The 15,420-nt window shown below is 38.0% G+C and overlaps 1 protein-coding gene across 5 annotated transcripts in view; it reads left to right on the forward strand.

The window, feature by feature from the left end:
• Positions 1-15,420, forward strand: part of KHDRBS2 (KH RNA binding domain containing, signal transduction associated 2) — a 386,008-nt gene that overhangs the window by 204,801 nt on the left and 165,787 nt on the right. The gene's annotated exons all lie outside the window — the stretch shown is intronic.

Genomic DNA, 15,420 nt, shown 5'->3' on the forward strand with positions numbered 1-15,420 from the left:
AGGAATGAAAATGTCATTGGCTTGATTGCTTTCACAGTTTTTACTGAGGGAGATATTAAAAACATTAACAATAGATGGTATCATAAGAGCCTTCTGATAACTTATAATTCTCTTCAGCCAGCTGGGAATGAAAAAGCTTGAAAATGTTTCCCAAGTGAAAAATTTCTCTGTCACAATGAAGTTTTCATTTTCTGTCTCTTATGCTGTGACTTTTCTGTCACATCCACTTGGGATGTAGTGAGTAAGGCAATATTAAAAAAATAATAATTCTCCAGAGTACTCCTTCAGCACTGTCATATAATTTGAAAACAGCTGAACCACACTCTTGTCACTCTCTCCATGCTTAGATGAAATATTTTCATTCATGTTTATTCTTGAGGTTTCCCAGCTCTTGAGATTTACCTAAATATTCCAGTTACTTGAAAATCATCACACTTTGATTAAGGATTATGGGTTGTAAAAGTATCAGATGTGTTAGGTGAAAACCACAAATAATAAACAATTCTTAGGGACTTATTACTGTGGAAAGTATACAAAAGACTTTATGTCAACATCCTCCCTACTGTCTTTAAGATTTCTGAATACTATTACATTAACATACTTGTATTTAAAAATAAAAATAAATAAATAAAATAAAAATAAAAAGTATTCTTTTAACTGGTTAATAAAAAGGAAAAACACATGTAGAAGGAAACTACATGACTGTCCAGAGTACAGCCTGCTGTACTGATTTATTCTGATTTTAGGAGACTTTGCATATTTTGGGCAGAGATGAGCATCTCTATGAGACTGCAGTGAACATGAACAGATGTGAAATTAATTGTTGATTTATGCACTTGAAGTAAATAAAGTTTCTACATTCAGACTTAGATGGCAAACAGAAACACAGAATCACAGAATGGTTGAGGTTTGAAGGAACCTCTGAAAGTCATCTGGTCTAACCCCCCCGGCACAAGCAACCTGCTCTCAGCCAAGAGCAGGTTGTCCCGTACTATGTCCAGATGGCTTCTAAAGAGAGAAGGAGAGAGACTTCACAACCTCTCTGGGCAACCTGTGCTAGTACTTGGTCACACTTACAGTAAAGAAGTGCTTCATGCTATTCAGAAGGAAATTCCTGTGTTTCAGTACTTTACACAATATTTCAGGTGTGACATCACCTCAAAAGTAGGCTGTTGTCCTTCTTTGCTGCAAGGGCAAGCTGCTGGCTCATGTTCAACCTGGTGTCCACCAGGACCCCTACGTCTTTCCCTACCAAGTTGCTTTCCAGATGGGTGGCTACCAGCATATACTGGCACCTCGGCTTTCTCCTCCCCAGGTGTGTGACTTTTCACTTCTCCTTGTTGAAATTTGAGATGTTATGTCTGTTCATTTCTCCAGCCTGTTGAGGTCCCTCTGAATGATAGCATGACCCTGCCATCACAAATCTGGATGGCATATCAGTTTTGTGTCATCTGCAAACTTGCTGAGGGTACCTCAGCAACTTTGCTGCCCCATCAGCCAGATCATTAATGAAGGTGAGGACTGAATAAGACTGAACCCAGTATTAACCCCTTGGGTAAATTGATAGTTACTGGCTTCCAACTAGACTTTGCACCATTGATCACTGCCCTCTGGACCCAGACATTCAGTCAGTTTTCAACCCACCTCAGTCTGCCCATCGAGACAATTTGTCTATGACAGTCTTATGGAGGACAGTGTCAGAGGCGGTCCTGAAGTCCAGGAAGACTATATCCACTGATCTTCCCTCATCCATCGTGTTTACCAAGTTGGTTAAGCATGACTCCATCTTGGTGAACCCATGCTGACTACACCTGATGACATCCTTGTCCTTCATGTGCCTGGAAATGGTTTTCCCTATTAGCTGCTTCATCACTTACCCATGTGACCTGTTTTTCCCTGTGTCTTCTAGCCCTTTTTGAAGACAGGAGTCTTCGCTTTCCTCCGATCTTTTGGCACTTATCCAGTTGCCACAATCAAGTGAAGATTATCAAGAGTGGCCTCATTCTGACATCAGTCCGTTCCGTCAGTGCTCACGGGTGAATACTATCAGGGCCCATGGACTTAGATATATCCAGATAACTTAAGTATTCCATGACCTGATTCTCTTCCACCAAGGGAAGAGAATCCTTGCTTCCTCCTTGCTTCAGTCTTTCAGCCTGGTCTCTGTGATTTAGGATTACTGAATGACAGTCTTGCTGGTAAAGATTGAGGAAAAGAATGTATTCTGTACCTCAGACTTTTCTCTGTCCTGTGTAACTAGGTCCCCAATCTCGTTCAGCACTGGTCTCCTGTTTTTCCTAGTCTTCCTTTTGTTCTCTTGTGTACTTGTCTTTGAAACCCCAACCCAGATTCCATTCCATTTGGATTTGGCTTTCCTAAATCCACTCCTGGATGTTCAGACAGAATCTCTGTATTCCTCCCAGGCTACCATTTGTGGTTTTACCCTCTTTATAATAGCTTTTTTGTGTCTGATTTTGGCCAGAAGCTACCTGTTCAGCCATGCAGACGTCCTGGCAATTAATTTTATTTTCTTTTATTCTTTAAAGTTCTTAATCTGGCATAGTGCAGGTATAAAAAAAGACATGTTCCATAATTCAGTTGCCATAGGAGATCATCCAAGCATTAACCATCAGTGCTCTCCATCCTTCTTGACTCTTTCCAATACTTGATGAATTTCTTCACTATCGTGATGGACTATGATAAGAATATTTTGTCCTGTTCTCTGTGCCTGTTGTAGGAGGCTCACTGGATCAGGACAGTAGAGGAGTTGCTTGACTAGGGCCAAATTCATTCCAGTGGGTGTTAGTTGAAGTTTGCATATATAGCGTATAAATAAAAGACAAACCTTCATGAGTAATTATCGGTGCAGAGAAATTAAAATCACAACCGATGATTATGGAAAAAAATATACACACAAAAATTAGAGTGATCAGTTATACTATGAACAATATCATCTATTAGCAAGGATTCATACAATGTTCTCATACATAAACATCCTTTTCTAATATATAAGACTACTGTTTCAGAAATCTCATCACGGTGTATCAAAATGACAGATATTTTGTTTTGTATCTAAACAGGTATCTTAAGCTTTGAGAATATTCTCTCAAACATATGTTTGAGTGTTTGCCAATTTTTTCCATTTCATTGGGCCCACAGTCTGTGTTCTGATGGATAGAGTACAGTGCATTGTGATTTAATCCTAGCTGTGATATAATCTGTTCAGTTCAAGGAAGAATTACTTCAAGGCCTAAAGTGGTTTATAAACCTGAGCAAGACTTATGTCAAGTGCAGGAGTAGAACGTACCAGTAACATCTTCTCTCCATTACATCCTTCATCCTCGAGAGTTATATATCTTCCACGTAACTGCATTTACATCCATTTTAAGATATGCAGACCAGAATTTCACTTAGTATACAGGATTTTACTTAGAAGTAAAATGAACTCCCTTGTTCTCAGTACCCTTTTTGATAATTCCCAAAGCCTGTCTGGCTTTTCAGCTGTCACTCCACATTGACCTGTTTGGGATATTAAGGTCAATGTTTTCACTCCCATGAAGCACTTAATCTGAGGTACTTGTAATCTCATTGACCAGAGAATTCAATATTAAGTGTTTTGAGAAAACTCTGTTCATTGTAGCAAGTGTCTCATTGACTTTGATTGCAGTTCTGATTGCTGCATTACATTAAGTCAAGTTCTGGGAATCTCAGGCTGGAAACTGAAACCACCTAGAACAAAAGTTCACATGGCTGACTTGCCCAGTCTAACTAATCTGTCTATCCAGCACTTTTCCTTTCTCAATCACTGTATATTTTCTAACATTTGTATAAGATTAAACAATGGTTCTGAAAACAGTGTTTTCAATGCACAATGTACCTTGAGTATGAATATTAATTCATACTTGTGTCCTGTAAACCTGTCATATTTGAAGAACTTCACCCTCAGTTGCTTGTAAAGAAGCTGTGAGTGTTGTATAGCAGTCTAAAAATACAGATAGCTACTTCATTATTCTACTTGCCAGATTCCAGCTTAGGGAAGCTGGAAATATTCCCTGAATGAAGAGAAAGGAAACTCTAAAAAGACCATGAGGGTGTTCATTCAGTTTTGAGCTCATTGTTGACTCAAAATCTATTTAAAAAATGCTGGAGTACAGGAATTTGCTTTTCAAATGAATTTTAATAAATTTTATGTGGTAAAGAGAATTAAATTTCAGTTATCATCACTACTTTAATACTGAGTTTAAGATGTGTAGACAGTAGTCCTCATCTTAGGCAATATTAAAATCTCATCTGCAGTTTGTATTAGTGCAACAGAAAAAAATAGGGTGTGTCTTGTTTTCTCCATACTGTTCTTCCACTTATCCCTAATGTATGTGTTGTTGAATAGTATACAATCCTGAGAAATGACAAAATGTGATTTCAAAATCCAGTGTGGTTTTTGAACAAAGTCAGCCTCAGACTTTGAGAGGAAAAGCTGCAGCTGGGAAGCTGTCATGTCAGGTCTGGTGTTTTCTCTTGCTCTTTTAGCAGTTTAAAGAAAGTGACATTGATGGGTACATTTCCTGAAGCTCCTGAGCATGTGCTCATATAATAATGTTATATAATAAACAACATAGGCACTCAAGGCACTGAAATGAAGGTAGATTTAGTTTTCAGGAATCAGACTGAAGAGTTCATACCTCTTAAAGCCTGCATTGGTGTGAACAGTTGCCAACACAACAGTCTATGCTCAGTAAACCTTGGAAAAAAATTATAGTGAACTTTTGTTTCCTTCAAGATCAGACAAATGTGAGCAGGAAAAATTCAGGAGTGTTGTTATAACTTTAAAGCTAACTCCACCTTAATCTCAGTTTTTGTGCTTATGGATTTCCGTATTCAGGAATATGAGAGAGCACTTCTTTACTGTGAGGGTGACAGAGCACTGGAGCAGGTTACCCAGAGAGGCTGTGGAATCTCCTTCTCTGGAGATATTCAAAAACAACCTGGATGCCATCCTGTGCAATGTGCTCTGAGGTGATTCTGCTTGGAAGGGTGGTTGAATTAGGTGATCTTCAGAGGTCCCTTCCAACATTGGCCATTCTGTAATTAATAATAAAAAGGTGGATTTGAGATGTAGAAAATTCTTATTTTATTATCTAAATTTTAAAAAGACAATCATAGAATCATAGAATAATTTAGGTTGGAAAAGACCTCTAAGATATCCAGTCCAGCCTTTAAGTTAGCACTGCCAAGTCCATCTTTAAACCTTGTCACTAAGCTCGCCCTACATCTACACGTTTTTTGAAGACCTTCATGGATGGTAACTGAACTACTTCCTTCGGCAGCCTCTTCCAATACTTCACAACCCTTTCAGTGAAGAATTTTTTCCTAAAACATTTTTTCCAACCTAAACCTCCCCTGGAACCACTTAAGGCCAATCACTTGGTGCCTGGGAGAAGAGACCAATCCCCACCTCACAATAGCCTCATTTAAGGTAATGATAGACTGTGGTAAGGTCTCCCCTGACCCTTCTTTTCTCCAGGCTAAATAACCCCAGCTCTCTTAGCCTCTCCTCATCGGGCTTGTTCTCTAAACTTTCACCAGCTTCGCTGCAAGAAGAACGCAGACATTGCAATAAGCAATTGTAGGTAAGAAGGCTTCTGTTAAATTTTTTAGCTTCTACAAATAAACTGTTTCGATCCATATTTTAATTTCATTTGGGTAGGATGGGGAAGAGATCTCAGCAGATGGTTGTCATAAACTCCATACCTCATTTTGGAATTAGCATACAAAGCTATCCAGTTTGGCACAAACTGCACAGCATAATTTTTCGTGCATGTTAGTGCCAAAAGAAATCTGGCATAGAGAATGTTTTTCTAATTATTTTCAGATTTTATTAACAAACATCAGACCCATTTAACCTGTGGTTGTTCTATCCATAAATCTGTATGTTTTATAGTTTTATGAGAAAAAAAAAAAAAAAGTTATCATACACCAGTGACCTAAATCACTAATTGCTAGCATTATTAGGCAATTTAATTGCAATGCATTATCTTGACACAGTAACATGCTATTGCCTGATGGTGAGTCTGAGTGAAATGTTTGTACTTAAATTGTAGGTAAGCCTTTTGAGAGAGATAAGTTTGGAAGACATACTAGTTAATACTCATAAGGAAAAAGTTGTCACTGTTAGGATCATTTAAATAAAATGTATTCTTATTTTTGTAATACTTTTGATTTTGTAATAGTGGAACAATACATTTATGAGAAGGGAAGAAAAGTAGTATAATGAGCAGATACTCTTCTATATTTGTTGTCCATCTCAGTCCTGGACTCATGGTATATAGCATCCTAAAAACCTTAACATATATTTCCATTCTAACTCAGGAAAAAAAAAAAAAAAAAAAGTCAATGGAAACCATCCCTTATATAAGTTTGAAAGCATATTGGCCCCTGGAGGAGATTCTGAAAATCCACGCCTGTTTTATGTAATTAGTACATTGCAGAACTAACAACATATTGCCTTCAGAAATACCTATGAAATAAGGATAAAAATTACCTCTGACAGATGTTAGATACCTCTGAGAGAGGTTAAGTAGTTATAGAAAAGGAATGAGTAATACAAAAGCCAAGAACTTCTTGCTTACTGTGTCTTATCTGTGGACAAAAGTTTTTCATATTAAAAAATAGTATAGATAACATTTCAATATCAGAGACTGGAGAAAAAAATAATGAATTGCATCTCCAGAGAGAAATCAGGATTTCCACATCTTAGACCTTAAAAAACAAAGACCATTGACAGTCTTTTCTATGACATACTAGTACCAAAACAGGTGAAGTCAATTTCCCAAACTGTCCTAGCAGACCAGACAAACTCAGGTCTTCTCCACAGTTCATTAAGGACAGTTCATGAGCAACAAGGGTAAACACGTTCCCTCTTCCCATTTGGGACACAGGCAACAATCCCATCACCACAACCCAAGGTGCCCCCTCTGCCAGAAGACAAGGTGAAGCACAAGGTTCTCCCCCCACCAGCTGATACCCAATCTGATGTTGGAAACCTCTTTCTCTCTGCTTCCCCTCTGTCATTCCCGATGAAAGCAAAATATTTGTTTGTGTTACATGTATGTCCAAGTTAAATCTCTCATCGCTAGATTGACTGTCTAGGGAAGGAAGAATCTTCAGAACTCGGTTTGAATATACTCAGATTGCTTTTATCCTAGGCTTCTTTAGCATTTGACTGGAGTGGCTTAATTGAAGAAGTGGGTGTCGTTGTGGAAGTGTGACTAACAATGCTTTCAAACTTGAATTTGTTTCGTCCTTTACCGTATCTTACAGAGACGTAACTGGAATATTTTGTCTATGATATGCTATTGAAAATGAGAACCTGACTTTGAGTGTCAGCTTTGTAACTTGGTCAATCATCTCCCTTTGGAATCACTCAAAATATCTGATATAACTAATGTGAACTCAAATGTCTCTCTTTTTTTTTTTTTTTTTTTTTTTTTTAATTTGCCCAGTTGTTCATTCTTTTACCAATTGGTAACTTCATAACTTGTTTAAAAATAATGCATAGAAACAGAGAAAAGAGGATGCCATTTCTTCATAAAAAGTTGTCCTATCTGCACTTTATACTGAAATGTTAGGTATATTCTTTTTCCTGTTCTCAAAAAGACCGTTTGGTATGTTCATCTTTGTGATATGTGTGACTGATGTGTTATTTGTGTGTCAGATAACAATCTCCCAGAATTCAGCAGTGTGAGAACTAGAAGAGTTTCCCTATGAAGCCTGAGTCTGGAAACACAGGTTGGTTTTAAAGCCTACTGGGATGATAGAAACTAAGGAACAAAAGAGAAAGCAGTGCTTACAATTTTCAGTTGGATCCAACAGAAACATTATGTGCTTAAGAAAGGATATTTTAAACTGATATTATTAAATGAAGAAGAGGAAAAATTAGCTCTTTATTATAATTTTATTTTTCAGGGCCAGGAGAAATCAGTTCATAAATAATGTACCTGCCCTTTACACAGTTATTCACATTTGTGATAACCCCACTGGCTGTTATACAATTATGCTAATAATATCTTTGACCTAATGTTCAATGCAGGAGGTCTGATGCGTAAACTGTACTTCTGTGAGTAGATTTCTCTATCTGTTTTCAGGTTTTTAGTATTTAATTTTATAAGTATACTTTAAAATAAATAAATAAATAAAAAGGATAATGTAATAATCAGTAGAAATAAAATAATGTATTTTTTGTAGTGATTTCTGCTTATATTTTAGCTCCCCATCTTTTGCATTTTACTTGTGCAGGGAAGAAACATTTCAGTGTATAGTTTATGTTGGCTTCTCCTTTGGGATCAGCAGGACAGGTAGTTTGGATAGGGGGAGGAGTCTGATGATTCTATAGAGGCTCAGTATCACAGGACTAGCAAAGTCTGTGATATTAAGTCTGTGATATGCGAGTGCTAATGATAATATTGTTTTAACTCTTTTAGTCATGATGACTAAATATGTCCCTCATAAAGGAAAATCAAATCAGTTCCCCATGAACTTGTAGGCTGGTTCCCAGATCTCTATGAACTTGTAGTCAAACATTAGAGAAGGGTAAGGATTCCTGCTGTCGACTCACTTTATAACCTTATGGAAGATATTTAACACTGATGCAACTTGATTCCTAATTAGGATAATGAGCATAATCATACTTAATTACTGTGCCTATTTCATAGGGGAGTATGAAGATAAATTAGTTTTAAGAGCTTGATATATAAAAAGCTTTGTAAGTAGATGATATGTTCCACTTGTTCAGGTTGTTGACCTCAACCAATAATCAAGAAGCTGCAATAAATAAGAAAGATTCCTGCTAACTAATGAGTATTCTGCTATTCTGCTACAATGCTGTTTAGCAGACCTACAGCACAGCCTTCTCAAATTGTGAGAAAAGAACCTGTGACAGCACCTCAGAGTATGGTGTAAAAAGAATAAATAGGTAAGAAGCTGAGAATTATATGAAATTCCTTTCTTTGTAATGACCTTAATGCAAAAACTGCTGTCTTACATAAATGGAATTCAGTAACAAGGACAGGGATGACTTTGAGAATGTACTTGTGTGTAAGATGCTAAAATAAACAATACCTCATGAAATACTGCATCACTTAGCAGTATGCTGCAATATATGTATAGATATGTGGATTATAATAACCTTCTGTTTTTGAAGTTCAGCAAAGATTCAAAGAAATAGTGTGCATGCACACACTAGATCAAACAAGCATGGCAAATGATGATGAAGATGATACAAGTGACCCACTTAGGCAGGGAAAAAAAGAAGAGTGAGAACTATAAGAAATGACAGACAGATGGCTATATTAAACATAGCAGACTTCTTAAAATGTCTGTAGCCCAAGGGTGTAGACTTAGCTACAAGTTGAATATTGGCAGATCATTTATCCAGCATGTTGGAAAAAAAGGGCTGTTATTTAGTAAACAGGAAAAAGAAGTACTGGGTAAGAGCTGAATATATTATCCTTATGGTATGCAGTGTTTCCTCATGTAATGAAAATGGTTGAATTTTGCAAAGGACAGCAAAACCATCTTTAAGAAAAGGAGCCTTTAGAGAGATTATTAATTTAAGATTATCCATAAATACTCTTATTCTGGTATGTTTTCATTCTCCTACTGGACAAAATGTCCACCATACAGCTAAATAAAAACATCATACGATGGGTGAGCAATTGGCTAACGGGCAGGGCCCAAAGGGTTATGGTGAATGGCGCTGCGTCAGGCTGGCGGGCGGTCAGCAGTGGGGTCCCTCAAGGCTCCATTTTAGGGCCAGTACTTTTCAATATTTTTATAAACGATCTGGATGTAGGAATAGAAGGTATTTTGAGCAAGTTTGCTGATGACACCAAACTTGGAGGAGTTGTGGACTCGAATGAGGGTGGAAAGGCCTTGCAGAGGGATCTGGATAGGTTGGAGAGCTGGGCGATCACCAACCGCATGAAGTTCAATAAGAGCAAGTGCCGGGTCCTGCACCTGGGACGGGGAAACCCTGGCTGCACGTACAGACTGGGCGATGAGACGCTGGAGAGCAGCCTAGAAGAGAGGGATCTGGGGGTCGTGGTAGACAGCAAGTCGAATATGAGCCAGCAGTGTGCCCTGGCAGCCAGGAGGGCCAACCGTGTCCTGGGGTGCATCAAGCACGGCATCGCTAGTAGGTCGAGGGAGGTGATTGTCCCGCTCTACTCTGCGCTGGTGCGGCTTCACCTCGAGTACTGTGTGCAGTTCTGGGCACCACAGTATAAAAAGGACATGAAACTGTTGGAGAGTGTCCAGAGGAGGGCTACGAAGATGGTCAAAGGCCTGGAGGGGAAGACGTAGGAGGAACGGCTGAGGGCACTGGGCCTGTTCAGCCTGGAGAAGAGGAGGCTGAGGGGAGACCTCATCGCAGTCTACAACTTCCTCGTAAGGGGGTGTCGAGAGGCAGGAGACCTTTTCTCCATTAACACCAGTGACAGGACCCGCGGGAACGGGGTTAAGCTGAGGCAGGGGAAATTTAGGCTTGACATCAGGAGGGGGTTCTTCACAGAGAGGGTGGTTGCACACTGGAACAGGCTCCCCAGGGAAGTGGTCACTGCACCGAGCCTGTCTGAATTTAAGAAGAGATTGGACTGTGCACTTAGTCACATGGTCTGAACTTTTGGGTAGACCTGTGCGGTGTCAAGAGTTGGACTTGATGATCCTTAAGGGTCCCTTCCAACTCAGAATATTCTATGATTCTATGATTCTCTTTTCCTTGCTTACTAGTGTGACAGCTGGTTCATGCCAAAGTAACTAGGTGCCCTTTTCCGACAATAGCTTTGTGGTGTGGTGCCCCCATCTTAGACAACAAGTTTTAAGGTCATAGGAACGACTTCACTCATCTCATATAGCAATACTTTTCTCTGTCCCTTGTTGGTGCCAGAAGGGACAAGTTTTGAAACCAGGCGGGATTGGAATAGCAAAGGTGAAAGCAGAATAACATTTAAAATACCAAGAAGGTAGAAATGGACCAGAAGGAAAAGTTGGGACAGAGAAAAGAGAAGCAAGAGCAATCAGAGGGTGAGCAGAAACTGGACAAAGGAGGGCAAATGCATTGTTCCCATACAGCAGATTTCATCCCTGGCCGTACAAAACCCAGGGCCAGCCTTGAGGCAGACCAGCAAGACAGATGATGGCAGTGACAATGAGCAGTCACTGGGGAGTGTGCAGATAGCCTACCAGGTGTTTCTGGAGTCACCGTGATACAAGGACATCCTGACAAAGCAGTAATATGCCCAGTGGCACTGTGAGGTGCCTACGGAGTCCCTGTCTGCCAGAGTACATCTTTGTTACGGTTGGTACTTGTTTGACAGTTCTTGATTCTGTGGCAACTTTGTTCCTTATGTCTTGTTTATTCACTCGTGATGTTTTGTATGCCATCTGTTTCTTCCCTTTCTGCTTTTTCTTCTGTTCATAAGATCATAAGCCAGGTTCAGTGTAAATATGTATGTCTATTTGCCCCTCATCTAGTATTTTAAGTAGCTTGATTTTTTTTTTTTTTTTTTTTTATTAGTGCAGAGCTTAAGTGTTTGCCCTTACTTTGACCTTTAGACAAATGGACAGATTTCACTCTTATTTCACTCCCTTACTGTAAACTCTAAATAGCACTGTTGGATGCAATGTAATTCTACTATAGATTGCTATAAATGACAAGATAATTTAACTGAGATCCAGGCCACCCACCCTTTCCATCTGGTCTTAGACAAGTACGTGGCAGCTCAGGAAGAACTCTGATACTCCCCTGCGCTGTGCAAGACTCTCAACTTGCCAAGGCCATGGGCACCCCTATGTCAATGCAATTGCAGGGAGCTGCATAGGATGAGCTATCAAAATCTGGAGTCACAGGTGCCTCCTCCATTCTGCTACAGAGTTTTTTGCTTGAAAATTTGTGCTCCCTTTCAGTCAAATTCAAGTTTACCATATGCTGGCTCAGTATGATTTTGTGTACCATCCCAGCCTTTGGCCATCCTTTTAGCATACCTTCTTGGAACCTCCTGCCTCAATCTCCTATTGCAGTTGCCTGCTTTTTTTATCAGTAACTGCCACCCATCCCTTGAATATCTGTAGTGGTGGTTTTCTGAAGAACTCTAAGGTATTGATGGTCTAATTTTATTGCAACATTTAGGAGTGAAATTTCTCCTAGGCTGTATTTTGTACTGTTTGGTACTTCTGTATGAAACTTTTTGACTGTACTTCTATTCTCTAAGTAGATGAAGGATTATGACACATGCAACTTTACAGCAACATCAGAAAGTCATTTTTTTGCTGCACCATACCTGGGTCATACACACATTTCTTATTGTTGGAAGAAGTGACATGTTCTATAGAACAGTGAAAGAACATTGAAACTTTACAAGTTTTTGCTGAGCATTTAAAGAATAGCTTGTTTCTTAAGATGTCAGAAATGCTGAAGGGCGAGAGTGTCAGTGGAAGTGTAGGGAAGCAGGAAAAATCCCAGTATGACAGAGATCCACAGCTGTAACAGCACATTTTTTCACTATAAATTATACTTGTAGGCTATCTTGTTTTGTTTAAGAGGTGGGTGAGGGAAGCACGAGAAATTCTGGGAAGCAAATTGGCCATTTGGGAGCCTGCTCCTCCTGCAGGCCAGAAGGTTTGTCATTGACTAGAACAGCTAAGGAACCAAAGCCTTCATGTTTGCATGGTGTTTTTTGTTTGTTTGTTTTTGTTTGGTTTGTTTGTTTGTTTTTTTCCCTTTTACTAATATTAATAAAAAGTGAGAGACAGAGGACAGCAATTACAACTAAGACACAGAGTGACAAGTTTAGCAATAATAATTTTGCTTTCCATCTAATGTGATTCCTTTAAATATCTGTAATACTTTTCAAAAGCAACATAACTTACCAAAAGTTATTTTTGATATATAAAATTTCTCAGCAACATAATTCTTTTTTTTTTCAAATAAACATGAATTAAATAGAACAATTCAAGTAAATAAATATTAAACGTAATATATTTGACATCAAGCAGGCAGTATTCATGCACACAGTCAATGAAGGGAACAATATACTTACTAATTATTTTGGTTATGATTTAAGTTAATCTACTAACAAAAACATTTTAAATAGAAAAGTAACAAAATATCTCATTTTAATTTTATTATTTTGAATGTGAGTTAAACTGGTTAAACTGGATTTTGTATTTAATGGACCTCTACCACACAGTGTAAGGGAAGCAAGAGACTGGAGAAGATGTCCTAAGAGACATTACAAGGTTATTTATTGGCAACTGTAAGTACATAGCCATGCTTTCACATACATAGTCCCTCGATAATTCAGAAAATCAGAACAAACAAGCTGTCAGTGCAGGTAATTGCACATGTTGGAGCAGATCACCCTGAAATCCTCTCTCCCCTAGTTAATCCTTTCTTTCTCATTTCCATAAATCTTCTCCATCCTTCCAGATAATCCCTACCATTTTATTCTCTTTATTTTCCCCATTGAATAACTTCAGTGGTTCCAGACCAACTTCTTTCCTCTGCTCATATAAGTGTGAATTTTTCATGGCCTGAATAGAATGACTTTATTTTAGCTGTCCAGGACAAAATGGGAGTTTGCTTCCAGTCTTGAACCCAGAGATCACTTAAAGAAGAAATTCATGTTCTAAAAGGTGGCAATTTCAGGGTTTCCCACAAGCAGAGCAGAAGATTGAGATAAAGGAAAATATACCATTCTTTTTTCCTCTAGATTTTCTTAACTGGATTTCTCAAAAACCTTTTGATGGCAGTGGGATAGAAATCCTCAAATGACACATTGTTCTCCACTGACGTGCTTCTGCAGCAATCAGATTACACTGTGAGCTCTGTCTTTACAGGGGGGAAAGCAAAGAAATGTTACATTTTCATTTCCAATAAGAAGTTATGACTCCAGGATTTCTTTGATGTTTCAGACAACAATTACTGGAACTGACACAGCCTGACTTAGTTACTGAAAGAAAGTTTAATAACTTCTGATAGGTTATTCTTCAAACTTATGTTAAAGGCATTCAGTTTGATATTTTGCTAGAAGAAGTCACTGAAGTCAGATGTCTTTTTCCTGATTTTATGTTCCTGGTGTGTTGTTTTTTGTTTTTTTTTAGGTAGTGAAATAAATGTCATTTGTAATGAAAACTGATCTTCAGTCTTTACTGAAGGATGGAAATATTTTCCTGACAAGTAGCTCAAGGTGTTTGCTTCCTGTAGAATATAAAAAAAAGGAAGCAGCTTCTCTGCCTGCCTTTTTTGATACCCCAATCAACATTTGATACATTCAATCAACAGCATCAGAGTAAATATATATATATATATATATATATATATATATTTAAGTGTTTTAGTCTCACCTTAGGTGAGTGGTCTTCTTATGATGTTTAAGCAAAGAAAGAAATCAGTGGGACATAAATGTTTTGCAAACCTATTTTATTAACTACAATCTTCTATTCAATAATATGGCACATACTGTAGGAATCTTCCTAAAGCAATTATGAAATCTTTATAGTAGAAAGATTCTTTTGCCAGCTGATTTGGACATTTCCATGAATGCAGGCACAATGCTTTACTTCATTGTTAACAAGCCTATTTGAACAACAGAAACTATAATTCTGGAACCTTTCTGATGGTTTTGTGATCTTTACTGAGTAGATGCCAAAGCCCAACAATGAAAAGGATTACTTATGCTAACTCCAATGTGATAAATACCTTTTTATTTGCTCTGGGTTAAATTGTGCATTTAAAACACTGCTGTAAACAGCTCTGCCAAGGTCACTTTATAGCTAGTGCCCAGCAGACGTATATCACATGAAAGTGTTCAGTAATTTATACTGTATTTGAATTTTAGTAATTTTCCTTTGAAAGCTTTCAAGTACACTTCTTGTCAGACTAATAGATTTAAAAGATTTGGATGAATGAGCAATCTAGTTATGTTAGATGGCTAGCATGCTGTATAGCTGACACTTTTCCTATTCTGGTATAGAATAAACCACGATTTTGTGTTGTACTAAAGGAGAGCAAAAATAAATAATTAAAACCCAAAACCACCACAAGTGATTTACCACTAAATACAAACCAAATTGATCTGTTTTAAATACTCCTGTGGTGCTGTAAACAACCAAGAAAATATTAAAAACACAAGACAAAAAGAAAAAAGAAAGGATATTATAATTCATGTTTTGCTTATCTTTCCTCATGTGAGGATATTCTCTGTCCTGTGGTCTCCAGTATACCCTAGGCTTTCTTGTCCAGTTCAGTTATAAACTGTCTGAAATAATCTCTAAAAGATTTTTCTCTTTCTATTATTTTCCTGTTTTCCTCACAGAAAATGTTTAGATTCAGGTAAACATTCCTACCAAGGAGAACATAGACTCATA

The sequence above is a fragment of the Anas acuta genome, chromosome 3 (genome assembly GCF_963932015.1).
Source record: "Anas acuta chromosome 3, bAnaAcu1.1, whole genome shotgun sequence".
Lineage (NCBI taxonomy): Eukaryota > Metazoa > Chordata > Aves > Anseriformes > Anatidae > Anas > Anas acuta.